Here is a 13,281-nt window from a genome sequence, read left to right as displayed (position 1 = left end):
AAAGTCTTAGTGTTATGAAAGTATTTTTTGGCCCCATGGACAGTCTGAAAGGGTCTCAGGATCCCCAGGGATTCCCAGACCACACTTAGAGCACTGCCTATAATAAAGAAGGCAAATGGGGAGGGATCCAGGACACAGAGGGACTGGCCTCTGGGAGAGACCCTCTTTTGGGGCAAGAGCAAAAGAGGGGATGAATGCCAAAGTGATTGTGAAGGAGTGTATTCCATTCTTACACATTCCATTTTCTCAATGGGATAAGACCCATGGTCACTGAGTGAGGTGAGGACATAGTGGGTGCGGGAGGTCTGAGACAAGCGATGGGAAAGAATTCTCTTGGTGAACAGGAAAACTAGCTGGCCAGTGAAGTATAGTCAGACTACCCAGCAGGGACCGCATAGTATCCATCTTTGCAGCACACATCAGGGCACCCAGTCTAACTGACCTGCCGCAGCCATGTGTGCAGGGAATTCCAAACTGCACATGTCTGCCTGGCTGCTTCTCTCCCACAGTGAGCAGCGCGGCAGGGTGCCTAAGAGCAAGCTCCCTGGGTTCTTACTCTGCTCCTACCCCTGACTGGCAGTGTGTCCTTGAACAAAATGCCCTGTGTGCCTCAGTTTCCTATCCGTAAAATGGGAATAACCACAGCACCTACCTCACTGGGCTGTTGTGAAGACAAATGAAGATGACAATTACATGTAAAGTATGTACCTAGGATGGGTGAGTGCGTGGCAAGGGAGGTGCTCCACAGGGTCGGCGACAACAATTACTATCACTCACACGATTTATGGCGCTTCCACTCGGCCCTCTGTCTTAGTAGTAATTCACTCACTGAGCGAATATCAATGGAATGGATGCCTGCTGTGGGTATGGGCGGAGGCTGAGGCTACAGCCTGAGCAAAGCAGGCGAGCCCCCGTCCTCCGAGGCTGTCTCCTCGAGCACACAAGCGGACCCAGTGGGACCCGCTACCTAGTGGCCCAATGCAAGTCTCCATCAGTGCTCACCCTAACGAAGGCGCAGGATGCGATAGGAGCTTTGCCGACTTTACTCCAGCCAATCCTGACCACAGGCCCCAGTGGGCACGCTTAGCCTTTTACAGATGGAGAGTCTGCTTCTCAGAGCAGGGGGCTGACTTCCCCCGGCCACACGGCCGTATACAGTTCGGTGGGACCGGGCCGACCGCCCAGCTCGCGCTAAAGCCCACGTAACAGAAACCCGCTCCCGTGACGCGAGCCGCCACGGTTCCCGCTCCTCAGAGAACGAGACTTCCGGCGGAAATTTCTTCCGGGAGTGCAGTCGCGGAACCAACCTGGCCCGCCCCTTCCCGTTTATCTCCAATTGACCAATCATAGCTCCGCTTCTTGCCAGGCGTGTAGGCTTATTTTCCAATCAGCGACTGCCGTCGTCTCTCGGGCAACAGCGTCCTAGAGACGCCGAACGGGCGGCCCCTCTGAGACCCCTCGGCTTGGGGTCCGCGCACGCGGGTGCCGGCCCAGTTAGGCGGAGAATCGAGGAGGGGGCCCCGGTAAGGCTGCATTCGGGGTGGCCACGCGCGTGCGACAGGCCGAGGAGGGGCTGGGCGGGCGGGCAGCTCCGTGGGTCTCACTGCCCTGAGAAGGCCGGCGCTGCTGCCCACTCCCAGGCATGAAGGGGTTGTGATTTGTTTATTCACCCAGCAGGTGTTCAGGGCGCGTCTGCTTGTGCCAGGCACGTTGTAGGCCCTGGGGCCCTGTGGGAAATAGTAGGGCCCCTGTTCCCGGAGCTTACCTGATATGTGGAGAAGAACGATAAACAACGCTGACGGTGGTGACGTCTTCCTCCCTGCATCTCTGTGAGAATCAACTGGGAAATGTGTGTGGAAATGCCCTAAATCTCTCCAGTTTACAACATGTCTCATGCTCCTGATTTCATTTGTGCCCACACCACTCTTGTGAATATCATGATTGACTCCCTCCTGTAGACAGACGAGGACTTGAAACCTATGGGGTGAAGGGACTTTTCCAAAGTCACACAACTATCATAGGAAGTTTCTGAGCCAGAATTCAAACTCATTTCTGTCTCACGGCAAAATCTCTGCTCTTTTACACTCTTCTCCCTTAGCCTGCACATAATTACCCCTGCCTCCCTCAGAAATTTTGTTTGGAAACACTTTGTGAGGTACACATCTGTATAAGGCTTACTTGAAGGTTGTCCAAATTACCCCTCTCTCTACTCCCTTCCTTTCTTTCCAAATCTTTGCCTTTCAGGATGTCTTGCCCCTGTTAAAAGGACTCTTTCTTTTCTTTTCTTTTTTCTTCTTCTCTCTCTCTTTCTCTCTCTCCTTCCTTCCTTCCCTCCTTCCTTCCTTCCTTCCTTCCTTCCTTCGTTCCTTCCTTCCTCCCTCCCTCCCTCCCTCCCTCCCACCCCTCCCCTCTCCTCTCCTCCCCTCTCCTCCCCTCTCCGCTACTCTACTCTTTCTTTCCTTCCCTCCCCTCTCTGCCCCTCTCCTTCCCCTCCCCTCCCCTTCCCCTCTGCTCCCCTCCCCTCCCCTCTCCTCTCCTCTCCTTGTCTTTCCTGACGGAGTCTTGCTCTGTCACCCAGGCTGGAGTGCAGGGACACGATCCCATCTCACTGCAACCTCTGCCTCCTGGGTTCAAGCGATTCTCGTGCCTCGGCCTCCCAAGTAGTTGGGATTTACAGGCTCCTGCCACCACGCCCAGCTAATTTTTGTATTTTTAGTAGAGATGGGGTTTCACCATGTTGGCCAGGTTGGTTTCAAACTCCTGACCTCAAGTGATCCGCCCACCTTGGCCTAATTTAATATGTGCTCCTAAATGGGTGAACTTAACAGAAATGCTGTAAATAAATTCTACTTTCATACACTACAGTTCATGTCTTTTATCCATTGCCTTCAATTCAGCGAACGTTTACTTGGCTAAGTTCTGGGGATATGAAAGTGAGTCACAAATACCCTCTTTGAATTTATGCGAAAATATTTGCCTCCTACCCAGTCTTATTGAAAGATCCTTTGAGGATGAGGATTTTATTTTAGTTATCTGTGCTTTCCCTTTTTCCTCTATGCTCATTTTAATGCTTGGTTCATGATAGGTGATCATAGATATTTATCAAGAAGTGCTTACCTGAGACTGTAAATTTCGCTCTCCAGGGAAAAACTGCCCTGTTCCAGCTATCCACTTTTCCCCCTTATACAGAGATCTCTATAGCACCCATGCTGTGATCCCTGCAGCTGATTGGCACCTGGAGACAGAACCAGCTCCATGAGAATGTTTAGTAGCCTGGTGTCTGACCAGATCAGGAATCTGGTGGGAGGCCGCTGGCTGTTAACAAGGCAGTTGTTAACAACTGCAACAGGTTTGAGAAAACTGAATAGAAATAACATGAGTATGATACCCTTTCAGTACTAAAAGCTTCATTTTCTACTTTTGGTTTTGATCTTTCACTGCTTATTTTGTTTACTTTGTTTCAGATACCATTTGTTACTTTTTCTTTCCATCTATTTGTCCACAGTTTTACTACTTCTATTTCTACTGCAACAACTACTACTACTACTACTGGCTAATACTAATTGAACACTTACTATGTGCCAAGCACAGTTTGGTGCCTCATACTTTTTAAATTTAGTCCTCACAAGTTGGCTATGAAAAAGTACAAGTTGGGTGCGGTGGCTTATGCCTGTAATCCTACCACTTTGGGAGGCTGAGGCAGGAGGATTGCTTGAGGCCAGGAGTTTGAGACCAGCCCAGGCAACAAATTGAGACCGCCATCTCTATGGTGGCATTTGCCTGTACTTCCAGCTACTTGGTAGCTGAAGGTGGGAGGATCACTTGAGCCCAAGAGTTTTAGGTTGCAGTGAGCCATGATCATGCCACTGCACTCCAGCCTGGGCGACAGAGTGAGACCCTGTCTCAAAAAACAAAACAGGCTGGGCGTGGTGGCTCCTGCCTGTAATCCCAGCACTTTGGGAGGCTGAGGTGGGTGGATCACCTGAGGTCAGGAGTTCAAGACCAGCCTGGCCAACGTGGTGAAACCCCATCTCTACTAATACAAAAAATTAGCCAGGCATGGTAGCAGGCACCTGTAATCCCAGATACTCCAGAAGATGAGGCAGGAGAATCACTTGAACCTGGGAGGCAGAGGTTGCAGTGAGCCAAGATTGCGCCATTGCACTCCAGCCTGGGCAACAAGAGTAAAACTCCCATCTCAAAACAGACAAACCAAAACCAAACAAGAAAACAAAACAAAAGGCAAGAGGAATACAGAGAGGTTAAGGGACTTAACAAAGTTGATAAATGGTAGTGAGTATGGCTCCAACTCCAGGACTGCCTGATAATCACTTGTGTTCTTGATGAGTACGCTATCACTCTCAAATATTTATATACTCTACAAGTCCTGCCAAGGCTTTGAGATGACTTGTAAGAATAACTACAATGCAGTAAAATAGAAACATGTAAATCAGAATCATTAAAAATATAGACAGAATAGGAAGGTATCAGAAAGAAGGAACACTCAGATCATCTATAATGGTTAATAAAGTTGGGCTGGAGATTTAGCTGGGAGCTTCTTGTCAACTCATGGAAAAATAAAAGTAAAAAAAAAGAAGGTAGTAAGATTTATTTTTTTTCCAGGCAAATAAGGCCTTTTGATTCATCTGGAAAAATAGATCTAACCTATTTCTAAAATAAATTTCTCACAGGGCTCATCACAGAGGATTGGAAGGGCCTAGATACTGCTCAATGACAAAAGTGTGGGCTTAATGTCCTCACTCTTCAGGGAGAGAATGTGGACTCTAGCATTTGAATTGAATATTTGAAATTGAAGATTTCTGAATAGTAAGTTTTCAATAACACCTTCTGAATATAGTTTTTCCTCCGGGACGTTGTAAATGGTGTTATCCTGCATCCTGGGTTGGTTTCAGTCATTTGTTTGTTCGTTTACTTAGCAGTTATTCACTGAGCGCCTGCCATATGCCATCCCCTGCCTAAGCACTGGGTATTCCCGGGCAGTGGTCATCTCACTGCTTTGGCACTCCTGGTGTTTCCATCCTGCCAGTTCTTCCTGCTGGGTTTTTTCTGGACTCACCTTTTGTTTTTTCTCTGCTATTTTATTCTGATATTCTGAGGTGACACCTATAACCGTATGCCTTTTTTTTTTTTTCCCCGAATGCTCTGATTTATCTTTCTGTATATCCTCGGGACCTAAAAATAACAGCTACCAAATAGCTAAAGCTCACTGTGTGCCAAGCACTTCACGAATATCACCTGTGATCCATCCACAGCCTTTAGAGCGGTGGCATTTACCATTTTGGGGTCACCTACCTTTTGAGAAGTGCTCTAGAAAAATCGTCTGACACACAGTTTTGCATCTCAGCGAGTCTGTAGGGCTACAGAAGCACACACATGGACTGTGATTCCATGTTAAGAATACTTGCTTAAAGGAGAGGTATTCCAGCTGTCTCTCAGTATCTGTGGGAGATTCATTTCAGCACCCACTCGAAGATACCTAGATTCATGGATGTTCAAGTCCCTTATATAAAATGGTGTAGTATTTGCATATAACCTACAGAATCCTCCCATATGCTTTAAATTATCTTTATATTACTTATAATACCTAATACAATGCAAACACAATACCTAAATACAATGTAAATGGAAATCGTTATACCATATCATTGAGACAAGGGAAAAACTCCACACATGTTCAATACAGACACCAACATCCATATTTTTCCTGAATGTTTTCCATACACGGTTGAATCCGTGGATGTGGAATCCATGGATATGGAAGGCAACTGTATCTCCCTTTTTCAAATGAGGAAACTGAGTCAGGAGGAGGTTAATTAACTTGCAAGTTCTTGTGGTAGATAGTGGAGCCAGTTTGACCCTATGCCTGCTTGATGCCAAAGCTTTTGATTTTTCCAGTGTCCAAGAATGTAGATATTCAGTAAATGGCCGATGTATATATGGAAGTGTGTGGAAGGCTATAAAAGGAACTTGATAGTTGATGTGTCCCAAAATATAACAGAACATCCATTTGATATCAGTATAGACAAGAAGATTTTTCTCAAGTGTTTGGATTTAACTGCCAAAACCTTTTGTGTTGCTTACAATTTTTTTCCAATTTAGTCGAGTGATAATTTCCACACCCCCCTCCATGATACAGTTCCAGCAATTTTTGCTTCTGGTGCCATTTCTGTTTGGCTGTGCACACTTTTTACTCTTGTGTTGAATTATGTTTTCTCTGGATGCCAAGGCAGATGGATGGCACTTTTGTTATGATTCTGATATAAATAGCATGTGTTTAAAACTGGACATCAATACTTCTCTGGCAAATAAACAAATATATCAGTGAGATAGCCTTCTAATTGTGTTTTTCCCTTTGGTTAAGAAGTACATTTGATCAAGTCTGTGACTTGATGCTTATTTTCGGGGTATTAGTTTTTATGATCCTTGCCAATTTCTACCTCACCAAGTTCTGAAGTAATCACATTCATGAATGTCTCAAAATTCTCTTTATTTTGAAAACCTCAGCTGAGGATGGTGTAAAGTCAGGGGTGAGCTACAGAACTCCTCACAGTGTCTTGGTCTTACTCAGAACCTTGTTTAGCTTTCAAAATCAAGGGTAAAATTAGCCTAAGCTTCTATCCCTTGCAGTCGTAATGTTGATAACTGTGGTCCATCAAGAGCAAAGATTAGTGGGGTGCTTATCGCATGCTATGCCATGCTGAGTGTAAAAAGGTAAGTGGAGTCCACTGGAGGGACTTGTTGTCTAGCAGGGGCCAACAGAAAGGTGTGCAAGCAGAGAATCAAAGTGAAAATTGAGGTAGGACTAGAGGAATAGATGGGAAAATATTAGAACTTTTACTTCATGTTTTACCCACCACATCTGTAGCCCTACAGCAAAGTGATGTAAGTATGAGTGGCTTTTATCTTTTGGTTCTTGTCTTTATTAACTGAAACAATGAGCAAAGCATACCTATAAGACTTAAGTTCTTTGTAAAAGCATGATTAATTTTGGACAATAGGAAGGTCTCCTGAAGGAAGGGGATATACCCTCAGTCTTGAAAGAGTAATTGAAGTGTGCCAGGTGCAAAAGAATGAAGGAAATTCTAGCATAGGCATGAACCAAAACTCAGAAGTGAGGAACTACGTGGTGTATTGGGAGCACTGGGTGAGAACGTAGCATGCCTGGAGGTAATGGCATCTGGAAGGGTCACCTGAAGCCAGGTGGTTAATTATGTGAATGACCTTCTACCCCACAATTAAGAGTTTGAATTTCAGGCCTGGTCTGTGGCTCATACTTGTAATCCCAACACTTAAGGAGGCTGAGGTGGGAGGATCACTTGAGCCCGGAAGTTCGAGACCAGCCTGGGTAACATGGCGAAACCCTGCCTCTACAAAAATTAGCCAGATGTGGTGGCACGCACCTGTAGTCCCAGTTATTCAGGAAGCTGAGGCTAAGGTGCAAGGATCACTTGAGCCCTGAAGGTGAGGTTGCAGTGAGCCGAGATTGCACCACTGCATTCCAGCCTAAGACTTCCTCTCAAAAAAAAAAAAAAAAAAAATTGAATTTCAGTCTCTACGCCCTGGAGAAGCATTACTTCTTTTCTTTTTTCTCTTCTCTTTCCTTCTCTTCTCTTCTCTTCTCTTTTGAGATAGTCTCACTTGGTCACCCAGGCTGGAGTGCAGCGGTGTGATCTCGGCTCACTGCAACCTTCGCCTCCCAGGTTCAAATGATTCTTGTACCTCAGCCTCCCCAGTAGCTGGGATTACAGGCACCCACCACCATGCCCAGCTAAATTTTTATATTTTTAGTAAAGTCAGGATTTTGCCATGTTGGCCAGGCTAGTCTCGAACTCCTGGCCTCAAGTGATCTGCCCACCTTGGCCTCCCAAAGTGTTGGGATTACAGGCATGAGCCACTGCTCCCAGCCCTATTTTTTCTTTCTTAAAAAAATTTATATTTATTTTTATTGATGCATAATCCTTGTACGTAGTTCAGGGTACATGGGATAATTTAATACATTCATATAATTTGTAAAGATCAAATCAGTATACTTGGGATATCCATCACCTTAAATATTTGTCTTTTCTTTATGTTAGAACCATTCAAATTCTTCTCTTCTAGCTATTTTGAAAGGTACAATAGGTTATTGTAATCTATAGTCACCTTACTGATCTATCTAACACTAGGTGTTATTTCTTCTATCAGACCATATATTTGTACCCATTAATCAACCTCTCTTCACCCTCTCCTCCCCTCTACCTTTCCTGGCCTGTGCTAACCACCAATTTACTTTATCTTTGTGAGATCCAATTTTTCAGCTCTTCCATACGAGTGAGAACATGCAACATTCTTCTTTTCTGTGCTTGGCTTGTCTCACTTTTTAATGAGAATGTCACATAATGACCTCCAGTTGTATCCATGTTGCTACAAATGGCAGAATTTTATTCTTTTTGATGACTGGATAATATTCCACTGGGTATATGTACCACATTTTCTTCATCCATTCATCCAGTGATGGTCACTTAGGTTGATTCTATTTTGGCTATTGTGAATTGTGCTGCAATGAACATGGATAGATGTCTTTTTGATATATTGATTTCCTGTTTTGGAGATACACACCCAGTAGTGGAATTGCTGCATCATTTGGTGGTTCTATTTTCAGTTTTTTGAGGAAAGTCCGTACTATTCTCCATAGTGGCTGTGCTCATTTACATTCCCATCAGCAGTGTACAAGGGTTCCCCTTTCTCTGCATGCTTGCCAGCATCTGTTACTGCCTGTCCTTTGGATAAAATCCATTTTATCCAAAATGGGGTGAGATGATATCTCATTGTGCTTTTGATTTGCATTTCTCTGATGATTAGTAATGTTAAGCATTTTTTCATATACCTGTTGGCCGTTTGGATGTCTGCTTTTGAGAAATGCCTATTCAGATCTTTTGCCCACATATAAATCAGATTGTTTACTTGCTGTGAGCTGTTTGAACTCCTTATGTATGTATTCTAGTTGTTAATCCTTTGTCAGATGAGTAGTTTGCAAATATTTTCTCCTATTTTGTGAGTTGTCTTTTCACTTTACTGCTTGTTTCCTTTGCTGTGCAGAAGATTTTAGCTTAATGTAATCCCATTTGTCTACTTTGGCTTTGGTTGCCTGTGGTTTTGAAGTCTTACACAAAATATCTTTGCTTACACCAATGTCATGAGGCAATTCCCCAGTGCTTTCTTCTAGTAGTTTCAGGGTTTTGGGTCTTAGATTTAAGTCTTTCATCCATTTTGATTTTATTTTTGTGTATGGTGAGAAACAGGGCTCTAGTGCCATTCTTCTACATATAGTTATCCAGTTTTCCCAGCACTATTCATTGAAGAGACTGTCTTTCCCCATTGTGTGTTCTTGGCATCTTTGTCAAAGATGAGTTGGCTGTAAACGTGTGGATTTGTATCTGGGTTTTCTATTCTGTTCCATTGTTCTCTGTGTCTGTTTTTATGCCATTGACATGCTGATTTGATAGCAATAGCTTTGTAGTAAATTTTGAAGTCATGTAGTGTGATGCCTTCCACCTTGTTCTTTTTGCTCAGGATTGCTTTGTCTACTAGGGATCTTTTGTGGTTCCATGTAAATTTTAGGATGTTTTTTTCTATTTCTATGAAGAATGCCATTGGTATTTTGGTAGGGATTGCATTGAATCTGTAAATTGCCTTGGGTAGTATTGCCATTTTAACAACATTAATTATTTCAATCCATGAACATGAAATACCTTTCCATTTGTTGGTGTCCTCTTCAATTTCTTTCATCAGTGTTTTATAGTTTTCCTTCTATCAGTTTTTCACTTCATTGGTTAAATTGATTCTTAGGTATTTTATATTCTCTGTAGCTATTGTAAATAGGTTTTTTCCTTGCTTTCTTTTTTAGTTTGTTTGCTGTGGGTGTGTATAAATGCCACCAATTTTTGTATGTTGACTTTGCATCTTGCAACTTTATTGAATTTATCAGTTCTAACAGGTTTTTGGTGGAGTGTTTGGTTTTTCTTCTAAATGTAAGATCACATCATCTGTGAACAAGGCTAATTTGACTTCTTCCTTTCCAATTTGGGTCTTCTTTTTTTTTTCTTAATCTAGCTAAAGGTTTGTTGACTTTATCTTTTCAAAAAACCAACTCATGTTTCATTGATTTTCTGTATTTTTTTCTTGTCTCAATTGTGTTTATTTATCCTCTGATTTTTTTTTTTTTTTTTTTTTTTCTGAGACAGGGCTCTGTTGCCCAGGCTGAAGTGCAGTAGCAGGATCATAGCTCACTGCAGCCTCAAACAGCTGAGCTCAAGCAATCCTGCCTTAGCTTCCTGAGTAGCTAGGACTACAGGTGTTTGCCACCACCATTCCCAGCTAATTTTTTAAAAAAAGTTTTTGTAGAGGTGGGGTCTTGCTATATTGCCCAGGCTGGTCTTGAACTCCTGGCCTCAAGCAATCCTCCACTGCATCCTCCCAAAGTACTGGGATTGCAGGTGTGAGCCACCGTGTCCAGCCTCTGATCTTTATAATATCTTTCTTTCCACTACTTTTGGGTTTGGTTTGTTCTTGCTTTTCTAGTTCCTTGAAGTGCATCATTAGGTTGTTTCTTTGAAGTCTATTTTTTTGGACATAGGCATTTATTATTATAAACTTCCTTCTTAGTACTGCTTTTGCTGTAGCACATAGACTTTGGTGTGTTGGATTTTTGTTTCATTTATTTCAAGAAATTTTAAAATGTCCTTCTTAATTTCTTCATTGATTCATTGGTCATTCAGGAGTATGTTGTTTAATTTCCATGTGTTTGTGAGTTTCTGAGGTTCCTTTTGTTATTGATTTATAGTTTTATTCCATTGTGATCAGAGAAGATACTTGATATGATTTCTACTTTTTTGAATTTGTTGAGACTTGTTTTGTGGCCTAAGATGTGGTCTATTCTGGAGAATATTCCATGTGCTAATGAAAAGAATATGTATTCTAGCTGGGTACAGTGGTGTGTGTCTATAATCCTAAATACTTGGGAGTCTGAGGGGAGGATCACTTGAGCCCAGGAGTTTTGAGTCCAGTCTAGGCAATATAGCAAGACCCCATCTCTAAAGAAAGAAAAAGAAAATGAAATGTGTATTCTGAAGCAGTGAGTGAAATGTTCTGTAAGTATCAGTTAGCCTTATTAGGTCTAGTCTGTAGTTTAATGGCAATGTTTCTTTGTTGACTTTCTATGTAGATGATCTATTTATAATCGAGAGTGAAGTGTTTTGAAGTACCCTAATATTATTGTATTGCAATCTGTCTCTCCTTTTAGATCTAGTAATATTTAACTTTAGGTCCTTGTGAGCTCTGGCATGGCTTGCATATATATTCATAATTGTTATATCTTCTTGCTGAATTGATCCCTTTATATAGTGGCCTTCTTTTTGTTTTTTGATAGGTTTTGATTTTACCCAGCTTTATTAAAGATACTTTCCATAACCGATCATGGTATTTAAGCAGGACATGGGCAGACAATCGTTAACAGTATTTAACAACTTTCAAACTCCCTTCTTCAATGGACTACCAAAAATCAGAAAGCCATTATCAAACCCTATGAAGTCTTCATTTGATGCTCTGTACAGGGAAAGTTTAGAGTGAGGGTTGAAGAACTTTTCATGAGCCAACCATGACCTTCAGGAAGTGAAATGAAAATGGGAGAATTTATCTAAAGATCCACAATCTAGAAAGAGAACCGCTGCTCTTCTGAGGGGCACCATCTCAGTGGCCTCACTGGAAAGTCCAGATTGCCTGACACACTGATAACCAATTATTGAGGGTCAGGTCCCAACAGGTATCTCGGTTTAAGGGAGTTAAGTATATGCTAAAGGTGGAAAGAGAAAAGAGGAGGACATACAAATGAGTTTGTTTTCCCCTCCTGAAGGCTTCCATGCTAAAGTGGCCATGTGTGTCAAAGCCAGGAAATCCCGCCTTGTGGGAGCCAAGAGGAAGTCTCTCAAAACTGGAAGCGAAAGGTGTTTTCTCCACATCAGTCTAGTTTTGAAGACATTCTATTAGTGACATATGCTCCTTCCCCAAAAGGCAACAATGACGTGTTCTGGTGCTAACAATATAGCTTCTCCATTTTTATAAAACTTGATTAAAATAGTATTTCAAACTGTACAGTCATCAGAGGTACACAGCTATTAAAAATATACACACTTCACTTGGCATCTCCAACACCTTCAGCTTTCTGTGCCTGGTCTGTTTTGGCATCTCCATGTTGTGCAAGGTTATTCTCCTCCTTGCCAATATCAGCTTTACCCTTTTTCCCTTTGGGTACCTTCTCTGTCTTCTTTGTAGGGGCCCTTTTAGGCTTGGGCTCTGGCTTTGGAGGAGCAGGTTTAGCAGACAAGCTTGCAGATCTCTGTGATTTGTCCTTCATCTTGGTTTTATCTTTTGTTTGTTTGTTTGTTTTGAGACAGAGTCTTGCTCTGTTGCCTAGGCTGGAGTGCAGTGCGTGACCTTGGCTCACTGCAACCTCTGCCTCCTGGGTTCAAGTGATTCTCCTGCTTTAGCCTCACCAAGTAACTGGGATCATGGGCACTCTCCACCATGCCCAGCTAATTTTTCATCTTTTTAGTAGAGATAGGGTTTTGCCATGTTGGCCAGGCTGGTCTCGAACTCCTGACCTCAGGTGATCCACCCGCCTCGGCCTCCAAAGTGCTGGGATTACAGGTGTGAGCCACCCAGCTGGCTGGGTTTTTATCTTCTTTCATGTCCTATTCAACCTTTCTCTTGGGTATGGTGATGATGGCAGTGGGATGTCAGTGCTGGGTGCAGGATGTAGCACTACACAACCTCTTGTCAGTTCAGGGGACATCTCACCTCTTCTTCACACTACTTGATAATCTTTGATTTATAGTCTATTTTATCTGATACAAGCAAAGCTATTCCTGCTCTTATTTTGGTTTTCATTTGCATGGAATATCCTTTCCATCACTTCACTTTCAGTCTGTGTGTGTTTTTATAGGTGAAGTGGGTTTCTTGTAGGCAGCATATTGTTGGGTGTTGTTTCTTAATCTATTCAGACACTCTGTGCCTTTTAATTGGAGAACTGAGTCAATTAACATTGAGTGTTATTATTGATGAGTAAGAACTTACTGTTGTCATTTTGTTGCTTTTTTCTGTTTGTTTTATAAGTCTTCCCTTCCTTCCTTTCTTACTGTCTTCCCTTGTGCTTAAGTGATTTTCTCTGGTAGTATGTTTTAATTCATTGCTTTTTAGGTTTCTGCATTATAGTTACCATGAGGC

General features: G+C 42.7%; 1 protein-coding gene across 10 annotated transcripts in view; it reads left to right on the top strand.

The window, feature by feature from the left end:
• The first annotated feature begins 1,386 nt into the window (after nt 1–1,386).
• LOC105464318 (EF-hand calcium binding domain 6) overlaps nt 1,387–13,281 on the top strand; it is a 308,413-nt gene continuing 296,518 nt past the window's right edge. For 4 of the 10 annotated variants that reach the window (XM_071080704.1, XM_071080703.1, XM_071080701.1 and 1 more), the window contains exons 1-2: nt 1,602–1,849; nt 4,692–4,827. The gene's annotated coding sequence lies outside the window, so the exon portion shown is untranslated. Of the gene's footprint in view, nt 1,524–1,599; nt 1,850–4,691; nt 4,828–13,281 lie in introns of those variants that run through there. The other 6 variants (XM_011712104.2, XM_011712099.2, XM_011712096.2 and 3 more) reach the window with 4 other exon arrangements.

The sequence above is a fragment of the Macaca nemestrina genome, chromosome 15 (genome assembly GCF_043159975.1).
Source record: "Macaca nemestrina isolate mMacNem1 chromosome 15, mMacNem.hap1, whole genome shotgun sequence".
NCBI lineage: Eukaryota > Metazoa > Chordata > Mammalia > Primates > Cercopithecidae > Macaca > Macaca nemestrina.
The sequence above is the reverse complement of the archived record's forward strand: the minus strand, read 5'-3'. Positions and strand labels throughout refer to the sequence as shown.